Below are 12602 nucleotides of genomic sequence, written 5' to 3'. Positions count from 1 at the left end.
ACCGAGCAGCCGCCGCGGCCGCCCGGGCCCGCCGCCTGCCGCCTCGCCGCCGCCGCTTCCTGCTCGGGCCGCGCTCCGACTGCAGGTTTCGGGTTTCAGCCCGCCAGCCGCCTCGCTCCGCCCGCCCGCCGCGCCGCGGCCCGGCCCCGCGCAGGCCGGCAACTTTGCGGGCGCCGCCCCGCGCGCCGCTCTTTGTCTCCCCGCCCGCCCGCCCGCCCGGTCCCGCCCGGTCCCGCCAGCCCCGGCGGCCCCCTCGGCCCGCCCCGCTCGGCCCGCGCCCCGCGCCGCCGCCCGGACGGCGCCCTGCACTCCCGCGGCGCGCACTCCGTCCTCCGGGCTCTGCCTGCACGCGGGCATCGCCGCCGCTCACCTCTCGGTCATCCCGCCGGCCGGTGGAGCGTCGCGGGGCACCGACCCGGGGGCACAGCGCAGGGGCCAGCCGGCGGGCGGCCGGGCCGGAGGCGGCAGTGCGCGGGGGCTGCCTCCCCACCGGAGGGCCTGCGCAGAGGTGCGCGGGGCGCCTTCCCGGGTTCTCCCCTTCCTCACCCGCTTCCCTGCGTTTCCCCTGCATCAGCCTTAGGGGGATGAGAAGCCGAAGCCAGCAGCACGGCCGCTATGGAAAAAAAAAAAAAAAAAAAAATCAAAAACAAACAGACAGCAAAACAGTTCAGTTACGAAGTTATAAAGCCCAGTCCGCTGAGCTCCAGCAAAAGCCGGATGCCTGCTTAGAGCAGGGTTGACATTCCCCTGGAATCCGCCTGCTTTAATAAACGCTTAATTATTCTCTTATCTCCAGATTGATACCATCCATGGGAGCTACTTCCTTATTATTATTGGACCACTGAGGCACTATTTAGAAAAATAATTTACTATCTGGCACCTGCCAAACACTCCGAGTGCTTCAGGGACAAATGAGATGATCAGGAGGAAAAAAAGTAAACGGATGCCTTACTGTTCCTGTGGGATAGATGCTTTATTTGGTCAGAAGCCGGAGCAGAACTCCTTTTAAAGTCTAGGTCGCCCAGCAAGCCAGATGCTTGAAGCTGCTCAAAGCAGGCTGTTCTCAAGAGGGCCTCAGACATTTATTCTGAACTCCCTAGTGATTGATTTAATTTACACTGACTCAGACACCAGCTAAGCTCTGTGACCCTGGGGGAGTTCATTAGTCTTTCTGAGTCTCAGCTTAATCATTTATAAAGTGGGGACACTCATACCTGACTATCTGTGGAGTTGAAGAGGTTAAATGAGATAGCACAAGGAAATCTCCGCGTGTCATAGGATCTGAGGACTAAGCCCTTTAGAAAGTTGGTATCCAAAGGGATCAGAAAACTATGCCACAGACCACACGGAGGATATGAGACTCCAAAGTAAAGGAGTATGGTCTTCTGAGATGTCCTCCTCACTCGGCAGCCTTTTCCCGGACTTACTCTAATTGATTTTGAACTCTTCAATGAAAACATTTTTTTCCCTCCTGCTCATTATCAAATATATTATTTATCACAAAAATTTTCCCCCCACAGCTCATAGCCTCAGAACTTACTGTGCATTCAGGGACAGAAACTTCTGCCAATGAATGCATTTTTCAAGTACTCTCTTAAGATTGTTTCTTTTTTCCTTTCTAGAACTATTGACCTATGGAGCAGCATTTGGTAAGATTCAAATAGAAAAATCGTTATTAAAGTGTTTCACTATATGTTTAGATGACAATATATATGTGAACTTTGTGTGAAAAACAATACTGATTTTGTGCAAGAGTATTATTATTATTATTATTATTATTATTTTGCAAAATAAGGAATGCTCCTCCCCCAAATGTTTGTTTGTTTTTTGGTTTTGGGGCTTTTTTTTTTTTTTTTTTTTTTGGTACCAGGGATTGAACCCAGGGGCACTTAATCCCTGAGCGCATCCCCAGCCGTTTTTAATATTTTATTTAGAGACAGGTCTTGCTAAGTTGCTTTAGGGCCTTGCTAAGTTGCTGAGGCTGCCTTTGAACTTCTGATCCTCCTGCCTCAGCCTCCCAAGCTGCTGGGGCATGTGCCACCACACCCAGCTCCCAAATTGGCTTTATAAGCCAGTCTTTTTAAGGATCCTCCGAAGACTTCTGCATCAATAACAGGCCTCGTTCAACGGAATCCCAGATGTGTGCTGAAGAAGCTACATTCGACGAGACTTCTTTTATATAAAATGTCACTTCAGCCCAGCAGGCCACAAAAGCTAGTTGAAGCCCCCGGTGAAGGCTGGGGTCTGCTCCTGCTGGACCAGCGCGGCCCCACTCGCCTCCCCAGGCTAAGTCATCCTTCCCCACCACAGTCCCCCTCCATGGAGCTCAAATGTCTCCTCCTCAGAGAAGTCTTCCCTGGGCAATCGGAAAGAGGTGCTTTAACCCCGCCTCGGCTCCCTGTGCTTTTTCGATGTAAAATGCATCCAATTTATAATCTGGTCCTCTTTGTTTCCTGCATTTGTCTGCAGGCTGCCTCCACTGGTGAGCCGCAGCAGGGCAGGGCCTCCGTGGAGGACACACGCAGCTTTATTCTCGCCAGGGGAGAACCAGGGCCAGTGTCACAAAACTTTTCAAGTAAATGATGACAAAAATAAACGATACCTCCAGGAACCTCTGGTGCTCAAGCTTTGGGACGATGTAAGAATCTCCTGAAGATTTCTCCGGTCCGACACCACAGGCATACGTGACAGAGACGTCTAATAAGTTGGACCCCATCAGAACTGAAAGCCTAGTGATCCCAGGGACACCGTCAAGAAAGTGAAGAGAGCTCCGTCCCGGGCAGCGGTTTGCTGAAGTGGGTCTCAGGCCCCTTCACAGATCCCGCTCCCGAGTTGCTATCAGCATGGGTTCCCTCAGCCGCAGGGAGCACGCCCTCGGATTTCCTTTGGAATCCTGGGGTCAGCCACGGGTTCACAGAACATGGACCGTCCCGACTCCAGGGCTGGATTCTGCGGGTCCCCTCTCCCATCTGTTTTCGGCCACAGTGGTTGGCTCAGGTAAGCTGACAGCCTCAGACCTCTGCGCAAAGCCTCCGGACATTATGCTGAGAACCCTGGTCAGCTGGACACCTCGTCTCCATGGCCGTAAATGAGGCTGTGTGGCCCTAGCTCTGGGCACATTTGGGACTAAAGGAGAAGCCTGCCTGAGCGAAGCCAAACTTAAGGAGCAAGGACAAGGGGGCAAGAAGCAGAGATTAGGTCCTGGTCCACCCATTTTGCCCGGGATGTGGGGCAGGGCCCAGAACACTGCCTCGCATCCCAGGTGCCCGTGGCTGGTGCAGATGACTGGGACCCCTCAGCTGGAAATCAAGCCTTTAATCTTCCAGCGTTCCTCTCTCTTCTTTCATCATATCCTGTATGTAAGCAGTTTTCTGTTCTGCCTTGCTTCCAGAAAATGCCGGAGGAGTCCTACAAAAGAAGACACCGACCCAACATGGCTGAGGAAATAGCTCTATCACACTTGCGACCCAGGCGTGAGGAAGAGCAAGCCAATGGACCTCTCGGGCAGCTTTTCTCTGCTTTAGGATTTGTATATGTGAAGGGGGATCAGAGCTGTACCTGACTCACTGGAGGTCAGCGAGATGGACCAACACAATGCAGGGAAGCACCACACACAGCAGGCGTCCAATAAGTGCTGGTGCACGTGTGGGCACACGTGAACAGACGTATGGGATGTAGACTGTACAACAGGTCCTACGGGGAACCAGTGATTTAATAACTATGAGGCATTTAGAATAGTGTTAAATAACAAAGTGAGGGAGGCAGGGCAGGGAGACAGGGTCCTGCTTAACTACTGAGAGGCAGAAACCTGGCTAGGAGTAGACGTGAATACCTCCAAGTCCAGTACAGAAATGAGTAAGGCTGCTCAGAAACACCAGCAACACTCCAACACAGATCACTGTTGGGAGCAAGGCGGCTTCCTGCCCTGCTGCCTTTCAGCTGCGCCTTAAGTCAGGCCTGTGTGTGCAGCGCACCTTGCCGGGAGCCCGCCGGAGGGCAGAGGGCACGCTGCCAGTCGGGCTGGTTCAGCCAATAGGAAAGGATGGCCTCTAGGTACTGACACAGTTCCCAAGTAAGGGGGGCTTCTCTCACACATCTTTGTTAGCTAGTGACATGGAGTACTCGTTTTCCTAAGTGGCACGTTCATTAGTGATGTTATCTACAAACAGGGCTGGCCTTGGAGCTCAGCGGAAGAGCGCTTGCTTAGTAGGTATGAGACCCTGGATTTGACCCCAGAGCCCCCACCCACACAATTTACAAATAACTTGTTTCACAATTCCTTTCTTTATAAGCAAAGACAAACGGGGTCAGTTCCTTTCCCAAATATCTCAAATTACAAATTGAGAGATTTTGCTAGAATAAAACAAAAATATCTCTAGGTAGTTAACACCTGTACAAACCAATGAAATAAGATCTATGTTGACATGAAAAGTTGTCCATCAGGTAGTATGAAAAAGCTCCCCCAAAATATCAGAGCGGTCGCCTCCATTCTTACAAACGTGTGTGCACCTGAGCACGTGCTGTGTTGCTTCGTTGCTTGTGGGACTGGGGATAGAACCCTGACCCCGCACATCCACTCGCAGAAAATATGGAGACTGAGATCAATGACGGGGTGAGATCTGGTTGGTCACGCTACTTGCAACGTGTGTCCGTCATCAGGAGGGGACGTTGGAGGGAGGTAAGAGACAGACGTAAAGGTGGGATCTAGACGTAAAGGCGTATAGATCGCCTTTAGGGTTGAGACTGGTTACTGGACTTTACAGGTAGAGGTTATTCATGACCTTGAGAAGAGCGTTTTGCAGAGTGTGTGAGCCAAAGACCAACTGGAGTGAGCTTAATAGTGACGGAAGGAGAGAAATCGGGTGAGCCCAGAAAATGCGTTTGAGGAGTTTCGCAGCAAAGGGAGTGAAGATACAGGGTATTGCCTGGCGTGGACAGTGACGTCAAAGGACGGTTTCCTCTCTTCCTATTCCTGGCGATTGACCCCGGGGCCTCATGCATGCCAGGAAGGCACTCCACCACCGAGCCACAACCTAGCCCTTGTTTTCTTCTTAAAAAGAAGCAAAAACAGCATGTTTTTATACAAATACCAATAATCAGGTAGAAAGAAAGAAGCTGTTGATGTAGGAGAGGGGTGGGGATTGCTGGCAGGAGGTGCCTCCAGCCTGGGTGCAGGGGTGGCTGAGGCAGGGCAGGGACGGTCACCCGGGTGTTGGTGGGGGGCCTGGCCCTGTGGGGCTGCCCCTGCTGGGGATGTTCTCTTTGGAGGGCTTCCATCCTCCTGAGAAAGTGGGAAGTCTAAAGCCAACACTGAAAATGAGAGCGGGGAGTGAGAAAAGAAGCCGTGAAGATGCCATCCAGGAGGTGTGTGAACAGTGGAGCCGGGAGAGGGGCCACAGCCACGCCCCACCGGTCAGGCTCTTAGAGCTGGGGCTGGGGTTGCTCGTGGCAGAGCACGTGCCCACACGGGAGAGGCCCTGGTTCCGTCCCCAGCACCAAAAATATAAATAAGTAAGTAGGAAAAGGATTTAAAGTGGGCCTGTCAGGGTGGCTGTTTTTATCTGGAGAGACAGAGATAGTGTTTCATCAGACAATCGAATGCAAGATTCCACTGTTGTAAGAGGCAGTGAGGCGCAGCATGAGTTAGAGGTGATAAACGTGGAGACGTTTCCAACACTGTGTCTTAGCATTGGAACGTGTCCACGATTCCATCTCAAGTGTCGTCTGTCTGCATGTAAAGACACCAATGGACGGAGACACTTACCTATGCACGCGTACATCCCAGCTGTACCCAGGACAGATTCCTGGGCCCCTTCACTAAGGATGTCTGTGCCCCATCCATGCCCCGATTTAAAGCCTGACAGGGTTTTTCCAGTTCATTTACACGTTTTCACCATATTGCTAAGTGAATGTGGGTTTTTTAGAATTTTAATTGGTGAACCATAATTATACACAATTGTGGGATTCATTATGCCACATTCGTACCTGCACAGAACTTACCAGTCTCATTCCCCAGTACCTCCCCTGTTCCTCCCGCCTCCCCAGAAGGGTTGTTTGTGCCACATGTCTGTGTGTGTCTCTCAGTGTGTGGCTGCATCTGTGTGTCTATGCATGTGGCTGCATCCGTGTGTCTGTGTGTCTGTGTGTGTCTCAGTGTGTGTCTACATCCATGTGTCTGTGTGTGTCCCTCAGTGTGTGTGCATTTGTGTGTCTGTGTGGTGGTGCTATGGAGCAGCCTCAAGGCTATGCACACACTTGGCAGAGCTCTGTTTCTGAGCTACGCACCTCCTTGGCCCCTGCCACGTGTCCCATTCGCTTTCCCAGGGAAGTAACTACCATTGTTCAGGGCCTCCCCCTCGGTGCAACCTGAGCAGAGTCCCGCTCTCCTGGGGCAGTGAGTGGCCATTGACCCCAGCTCCTGAGACTTTGGTAGCTGCTCAACCAGGTTAAATTTGACTGTTCTCCTCATTTCCTCTCCTTCTGGGCCCCGTACATCTGATGGGTTCTGCTGACCAACTCTGATGGTCCAGGAAGGTGCGGGAGGCAGAGGGGGGAGAGTCACAAACCCTGATCTCCCAGTTTCAGAATCTGGGTTCCAGCCAGACCCAGATCCCTGCTTACAAAATCATGAGTTGGAGCACCTTGGTGAAGTTCCCTCACCTCAGTTTTCTCATGTGTGCTGAACATGGAGGTTATAAAACTGCTTCAGGAATCTCCCTGAGAGTTAAATGTGGCAACAGATACTGTGGCTAAAGGCCGAGAGCTCTGGATTAAACGGTCTGGGTTCAAATCCTACCACCAGTGCTCAGTGGCTGTGCATCTGGGGGCGAGTTACTCCCTTGGCTCTCCAGGTCTTACTTACCCCTCCCACCTGGAGAATGGGCGATAGTAAGATCTACTGCAGAGAGCAGATACCATGAGGAAACAGCGTGCTCACAGGCCGCCTTACTGAAAATGAGCTAGGCCATTATTATTATCATTATTATTGATCTGAGTTAAAATGCAATGTGCCGAATAAGACTATGAGATTAGAACATTTTTCACCACCATGTGACTCTTATTCCCCAGACAGTAGCTCATATCAAACCAAGAAAGTTGGTGACAAGAGATGCTGGAAAAATTCAGGCACAAGGCAAATCCCAAGTGGATCAGTGAGCTGTGTGTCAAAAACGAAGCCCAGATAAATTCTAAAGAAAACTGAGCCCTTATTCCTTTATAACCTGGGTGTGGGAAGAACTTTCTTAACTATCATTCCATATAATATAAAAAATCAACTCTGTAAGCTCGGGCGGGCTGGGCGGGCTCGGCGGGCTCAGCGGCGGGACCAAATGTAAACTCGGTGGGTCTCGGCGGGCACAGTTAGCAGCCAAATAAAATGGGACAGAAAAGTGGGTGAAGTAAGCTTTATTGGAATTTGGCTCTTGGGCGAAATTCCCAGACCCCCGGGGTATAGGAACCCGGAGAAAATCGCACATGGCCCTGGCTGCCCAGGGTTTTTATAGACTGGGATGGGAGGGGGTCTTGTTGAGTGACAGGTGGGTGTGAAGGGTCAGTGGAACTTTCCATCCACCTTGCTACGAACTTTCTGGTCACCTTTGGCGGGCTGGTCTTTGTTCTAGCTGCTCAGCTTTGCCCCCTACAGTCGCCTAATTTCCGACCTAACAAACTCGAGGACACAAGTTTTTTTTTTAATTTATGAAAAGTCATAAATGAAGTCAAAGGAAAAATGATACGTAGGTTAAAGGAATTTTGCAAAGTGTATCACAAACAAAGGAGTATGTGACACTTAGGACCGAGGTAGGAATTAAATTCACTCCAAACACATAAAGAGATTTAAGGAAGGAATCATGTGACAGCTCTGCAGGGCCGAGGAACCCAGAGCAGAGCAGCATCGGGTTGTCCTCACATCCCCTGGGGCAGGAGGGAGAAAAGCTGTCAGGGCCCGTGGGATGGAGCTATGGAGAAGGCGTCATGGCAGCTCCAAAAGGACACCTGGTCACTCCCAGGCAGGGAGGGACAGGCAGGGCACAGTGGGACCAGGACCTCTCTCTTCTGGTTCCTACTCCTGCCAGTGGACCCCAGGCCACACCCAAGGGACGGCCAGTCTGCAGGGCGTGGGGCGATGAAGTGTGCAGGGCTCGGCTCCAGGCAGAGCAGAACAGTTGGATCAGGTGGGAGGGGGCGAATAGATGATGACCAACAATTATCCTTGTATGTTAAAAATTGAGGATCAGACCACCAGAAACTGAATTAAAGATGGGCAAAGGATGAGGTTAGTTCATAAAAGAAAAGTAAATACCTTAAAAACATGTGAAAAGATCCTGTTTCACACCTACTAAGTAAAATGCAAATTAAAACTTCTCTAGGAGCAAGTGTCACCGTGATATGGCAAACGAGGACGCTGGGGCAGCTGGGCGTGCAGGTGGGCCCCACCACTCTGCCAAACCGCGAGCCCACCTCTACTGAGCCCGGGTACCCTTCCCCAGGGCCTGGCCCTTCAGTCCTGGTGACTGTCGCTCCCGGCAGAGTGCTGACTGTCCTGGCAGCACTCGGGTACCTAAGCCTGGACCTGGATGCCCTCTGCCAGCCCTTCCATGGCAGAGGCGCAAGTGAAGGCGAGATCTGCAGAGAGAACCCGCGACCTCATGGCCTCACTACCCCAGGGGCGAATCTCCAGAGCATGGTGGTCAGTTTTAAGAAAAGACCCAGGGACGTATGTGTCTGGTTCCATTTCTGTGAAGTGCAGAAAGCAGTGACACTCAGCTCTAGCAGGAGCTTGGGTAGGGGCGCGGTGGGGAGGGCCTGGAGGACCTGAGGAGCCGTCCACGGGTGTGTGTTAGGTCCCTCCGCCAGCTGCTTTGAAAGCTCCTCTGACCGACCTACTTCACCAATTCCAAGCGAACAGTCCAGAAGTCTGGGCCCACACTCCGGGGGAAGGCCCTCCAGAAGGCCGCTGGGGAGCCCTGCGCCCGGCCGGCCCCTTCCCTTCCCCTCTGCCGGCTCACATCCTCTGTAAAACCAACAACAGACGCAAAGGTAACTGCTCCAGAGTGCCCCCCACCCCGTGAGCCTCCCAGCGGTCGGTTGAGTCTTGAGGAGGGGTCCTGGGCACCCCCAATTTGAAGTCCAGTTGGCCAGGGGACCAGAAGCCTGGGACTTGGAACTGACATCTGAAGTGGGGCAGTCTGTCTACATCAGCTCCAGGAGTTGGCGTCAGAAGCGAATCGAGTTGTGGGACACCCAGTTGGTGTCGGAGAATGGGGGAAAGGGTTAGGGCTGGAAAAGACCCCACGTATCTGGTGTCAAGAGGGGGAAAAAAAATCCAAATAAATGTACATTCACCCTTTGATCTAGAATGGTAGTGCTTCCAGGACTATATCCCAAACTGAAGTTGTCACTGATAAAACCGGAATTGTTTGTGATCACAGGACTCTGAAAGGCCCAAGTGTGGGTCAGACGGGGTTGGTTGAGTAAGCCGTGACCAAGTAGCACAAAGGAACAGAGACCGTCTCTCCAACCCTGTTCAGGGGCCTCCAGGATGCGCGGTCCAGTCAGAAAAGCAAGGTGCAGAGTGTCAGATCGCCCTCCATGCCAGGAGGCGAAGATAGGAACGAGTAGGTGTTCGTGTACACCCAGGGCCGGACAAACCCCAAGCCAAGAAAAGGATGATTTCCAAAAGGGAAAGGCACAAGTGGGTGGAAGGAACCCAAAAGGAAGTCCCTGCTATGAGATTTTGACTTTCAAACTAAGTGCATATTTTACAAAATTGAAAAAAAGTTAACTCAAAAAAGAAAAAAAAAAAAACCCTAAAAATGGGAGAAAAACTGGAATAAATAAGGTAGCATAAGAACCTTATTAGTTTTCTGCCACTGCATAAAAATGACCACAAGTGCACCAGCTTAGGGCTCTCACGTGTTGCCTCACGGTTCGGAGCCAGTGCCCAGCTCCAGGCGCACAGTGCCAAAGCCACCTCGGGCGAAGGGCACCTACACCCAGGGTCTGTGGGGACTCTGCTTCCAGGTGCCTTCAGGCTGCTAGTGGAATTCAGCTCCCTGCGTGGCGAGACTGCCTCCATTTCCCTGTGGCTGTGGGTCCCTCTGCTGCTAGAGGCTGTATACATCCCTCTCCATGTGGCCTCCCCAGCCACACAGCAGCACAGGCAGCCCCTCACGCTTGCACTCTGACCTCTGGATCCCCGAACTCCCTTGTAAGCCAGGAAGAGCTCCCTGCTTTTAAGTGTTTCTGCGATCAGCTGAGACCTAGCTGAGTAATATTCCCGTTTAAAGGCCAACTGTGTCACATAGCACATTACAGTCACCAGAGTGATAGCTCGTCATTATCATGGTTTGGGAGATTAGAAAGGACATCTCTGTGAAGCTATCTTCAAATTCTGCCACAACAACATAAAGAAAAATTCTAAGCGCGTTTATTTTTTTATTTTTTTTATTATTGTAAACAAATGGGACACATGTTGTTTCTCTGTTTGTACATGGAGTCAAGGCATACCATTTGTGTAATCATAAATTTACATAGGGTAATGTTGTTTGATTCATTCTGTTATTTTTTCCCTTCCCCCCACCCCTCCCACCCCTCTTTTTCCTCTATACAGTCCTTCCTTCCTCCATCCTTACCACCCTCCTTATCCCTAACCCTAAACCTAACCCTAACCCTAACACCTCCCACCCCCCATTATATGTCCTCATCCGCTTATCAGCGAGATCATTCGTCCTTTAGTTTTTTGAGATTGGCTTATCTCACTTAGCATGATATTCTCCAATTTCATCCATTTGCCTGCAAATGCCATAATTTTATCATTCTTCATGGCTGAGTAATATTCCATTGTATATATATGCCACAGTTTCTTTATCCATTCATCAACTGAAGGACATCTAGGTTGATTCTACAATCTGGCTATTGTGAATTGAGCAGCTATGAACATTGTTGTGGCTGTATCCCTGTAGTATGCTGATTTTAAGTCCTTTGGGTAAAGGCCAAGGAGTGGGATAGCTGGGTCAAATGGTGGTTCCATTCCAATTTTCTGAGGAATCTCCATATTGCTTTCCAGAGTGGCTGCACTAATTTGCAACCCCACCAGCAATGTATGAGTGTACCTTTTTCCCCACATCCTCGCCAACACCTATTGTTGCTTGTGTTCTTGATAATCACCATTCTAATTGGGGTGAGATGAAATCTTAGGGTAGTTTTGATTTGCATTTCTCTTATTACTAGAGATGTTGAACATTTTTTCATATATCTGTTGATTGCTTGTAGATCTTCTTCTGTGAAGTGTCTGTTCATTTCCTTAGCCCATTTGTTGATTGGATTATTTGTATTCTTGGTGTAGAGTTTTTTGAGTTCTTCATAGATTCTGGAAATTAGCGCTCTATCTGAAGTATGAGTGGCAAAGATATTCTCCCACTCTGTAGGCTCTCTCTTCACATTACTGATAGCTGAGAGAAAGCTTTTTAGTTTGAATCTATCCCAGTTGTTGATTCTTGCTTTTATTTCTTGTGCTATGGGAGTCCTGTTGAGGAAGTCTGGTCCTAAGCCAACATGTTGAAGATTTGGACCTACTTTTTCTTCTATAATATGCAGGATCTCTGGTGTGATTCTGAGGTCCTTGATCCATTTTGAGTTGAGTTTTGTGCAGGGTGAGAGGTAGGGGTTTAATTTCATTCTGTTGCATATGGTTTTCCAGTTTTCCCAGCACCATTTGTTGAAGAGGTTATCTTTTCTCCATTGCATATTTTTGGCCCCTTTGTCTAGTATGAGAAAATTGTATTTATTTGGGTTTGTGTCCATGTCCTCTATTCTGTACCATTGATCTACCTTGTCTGTTTTGGTACCGATACCATGCCGTTTTTGTTACTATTACTTTGTAATAGAGTTGAAGATCTGGTATTGCGATACCCGCTGCTTCACTCTTTCTACTGAGGATTGCTTTAGCTATTCTGGGTTTTTTATTCTTCCAGATGAATTTCATAATTGCTTGCTCTATTTCTGTAAGGTACATCATTGGGATTTTAATTGGAATTGCATTGAATCTGTATAGCACTTTAGGTAGTATGGCCATTTTGACAATATTAATTCTGCCTATCCAAGAACATGGGAGATCTTTCCATCTTCTAAGGTTTTCTTTAATTTCTTTCTTTAGTATTCTATAGTTCTCATTGTAGAGGTCTTTCACCTCTTTTGTGAGATTGATTCCCAAGTATTTTATTTTTTTCGATGCTATTGTGAATGGGGTAGTTTTCCTAATTTCTCTTTCTGAAGATTCATCACTTATGTATAAAAATGCATTGGATTTATGAGCATTGATCTTGTAACCTGCTACTTTACTGAATTCACTTATGAGTTCTAAAAATTCCAGGTTCCTCTAAATATATAATCATGTCATCGGCGAACAGGGATAGTTTGAGTTCTTCTTTTCCAATTCGTATCCCTTTAATTTCTTTGGTTTGTCTAATTGCTCTGGCTAGAGTCTCAAGGATGATGTTGAATAGAAGTTGTGAAAGAGGGCATCCCTGCCTTGTTCCAGTTTTTAGGGGGAATGCTTTCAGTTTTTCACCATTTAGAATGATATTGGCTATGGGCTTAGCATA

At 49.4% G+C, this 12602-nt stretch overlaps 1 protein-coding gene across 3 annotated transcripts in view; it reads right to left on the bottom strand.

The window, feature by feature from the left end:
- Window positions 1-599, bottom strand: part of Gpr161 (G protein-coupled receptor 161) — a 30795-nt gene extending 30196 nt beyond the window's left edge. Inside the window, exon 1 of one of the 3 annotated variants that reach the window (XM_047520858.1) lies at window positions 547-599. The gene's annotated coding sequence lies outside the window, so the exon portion shown is untranslated. The other 2 variants (XM_047520857.1, XM_047520855.1) reach the window with 2 other exon arrangements.
- Window positions 600-12602: the final 12003 nt, after the last annotated feature.

Source organism: Sciurus carolinensis, chromosome 12 (genome assembly GCF_902686445.1).
Source record: "Sciurus carolinensis chromosome 12, mSciCar1.2, whole genome shotgun sequence".
Classification (NCBI taxonomy): Eukaryota; Metazoa; Chordata; class Mammalia; order Rodentia; family Sciuridae; genus Sciurus; species Sciurus carolinensis.
Note: the sequence above shows the minus strand (reverse complement) of the source record. Positions and strands in the feature narration are given on the sequence as shown.